This window comes from Gymnoscopelus microlampas, assembly GCF_963454915.1.
Source record: "Gymnoscopelus microlampas genome assembly, chromosome: 10".
Taxonomy (NCBI): Eukaryota; Metazoa; Chordata; class Actinopteri; order Myctophiformes; family Myctophidae; genus Gymnoscopelus; species Gymnoscopelus microlampas.
The window spans coordinates 41175724-41178060 of NC_139947.1; positions in this window are offsets into that span (position 1 = coordinate 41175724).

The window sequence follows — 2337 nt, forward strand, 5'->3', positions numbered from 1 at the left end:
GTCCCGTTCCTTCTCCCTTGTTTCTGACCTCTCCTCTGTCGTCTGTCCTCCTTTCCTCTCCTCTCCCTGATGAGATATGAAGGGATGAGGTGAGTGAGTTGAATTCTAGAGAGACAAACAACACTGTCTGTACTACAGAGACAGACAGCACTAACTGTCTGAGTTAGTGCACTCGCACACACACACACACACACACACACACACACACACACACACACACACACACACACACACACACACACACACACACACACACACACACACACACACACACACACACACACACACACACACACACACACACACACACACACCTTACCAGTTTGTCCACCGGGACACTGTAGACCACAGGTGAGGAAGAGGTGGATAGGATGCAGGAGGAGCGACGACCCCGTCTCCCAGGACTCACAGTGGCATTACGGGTACTCTGACTAGGCAACATGGCATTGTGGGTAGTGTGGTCATCCAGCAGAGTACTGGTTGTAATGTCAGGACAGAGCAGTGTGTTTTCCGACGTGTTGACAGTACTGCTTAACACACCTGACACACACACACACACACACACACACACACACACACACACACACACACACACACACACACACACACACACACACACACACACACACACACACACACACACACACACACAATGAGGTGAGTCAGGTACAGTGAGTAGGGTACTGTATGAGAGGTGAGACAGTTACAACAACTGTATGAGGTGAGAGGTGAGACAGGTCCTAACTGTTGTAAGAGAGGTGAGACAGCCACAGCTGTAATAGAGGTGAGACAGGCACTAACAACTGCAGAGAGGTGAGACAGGTACTACCTGCTGTATGATAGGTGAGACAGATCCTGCCCGCTGTATATTGGCAGATGAAACAAGTACTAACCACTGTGTGACAGGTGAGACAGGTACTAACCACTGTAAGAGAGGTGAGACTGGTCAATTGAGCGGTCTGCGGTAATCATGGATAGATTGGAGACTTTTAGCTCCTCCCTTCTTCTCAGTATCCTCTCTCCTTCTCTCCTCTCCTCCCTCTTTCTCTGAGTCTGTGATAAAGAGAAGAGGATTATGCAACATCTTACACATTATATCTGGAAGTCCTTCCTAGGGCATGGCAAATGCACAGTGAACTTGAGGTCTTCAACCTCCACAAATCTTCCCGTCTCCCCACTTCCGCATTCCCATCACTGCCCGTTGCTGCAAACATCCAATTCAAAACACTAGTAATGGCTTACAAGGCGACCAAGAGCATAGCACCTTCCTATCTGTAGGATTTGTATTTATCAATGGAACGTAGAAACCAGTTCAGATCCGAGTGCAGGAATCATCTCACGACAGGGCTCACGTAGCTGCATCGGAATATCCAATGGTAGTGTGATGTTAGATATTAGTTTATTATTCAAATTTCTGTGAATAAGTGGCTGCTGCATAATGTTTAGATGCCTGTCCGGTTGTCAGACTATGCTGTACCGCATGTCTATGATGAAAAACATGTACATAAACAAGCTGAGACCTGACGTGAGATTTGATCGGTTGCTATGCTCACTTCATTATAACAGATAGATAAATGCCGACAATGGTGTTGAGATGAGTGTACGCTTTTTTTGTATCCGTTTGATAAATGAGGGCCATTTATTGGTAGTGTGGTCCTTGCTAGTGAATTATAATATAAAATGTCATGTCACTGCAGACAAAACCCTTACTGTTATCTTCTCTTCTCCTCTCTCCTCCATCCCTTCTCTCCCCTCTCTTGATGCAGACAAACTTCGTCTCTCTAGAGGGTCAAACAGACAGAGAGACGGGTAACTTGGCAGAAATGTATTTGGGAAAAACATTGTCAGATCAGACTGTTCTAATCATCCAGTTTGGATGGATGTATGAACGGATGGATGGATGGATGGATGGATGGATGGATGGACAAACTAATGGATGAACTAATTTATATGGATAGAGGCATACCGGCCTGTTTCAGAGACATCTGCAGGCTGCTGTGAGTCTGTCTCAGTTGACTCAGCAGTTCCAGACTCTCATGCAGGGGGTCTCTGTAACGAACAAACGCATAGACCAAAACCAACACACTCACACACACTATGCACTTCCTCAGCATGCTCACATACACACTCACTGATTCCTACAGTACAGAGACAGAAAGACAGAGTAAAATAGTTTCATTTTAAAACCACCCTTCAAATGAAAACTGTAATGCATTTTAGAGACGTATTAATAGGCGTGTGTGTACTGCCCACGTGTTTTATTAAGTCACTGTCCATGACAGGACCGCAATAATAATAATTAACTGACCATGTGTTGATGTGATGGTCTCTCCGAGT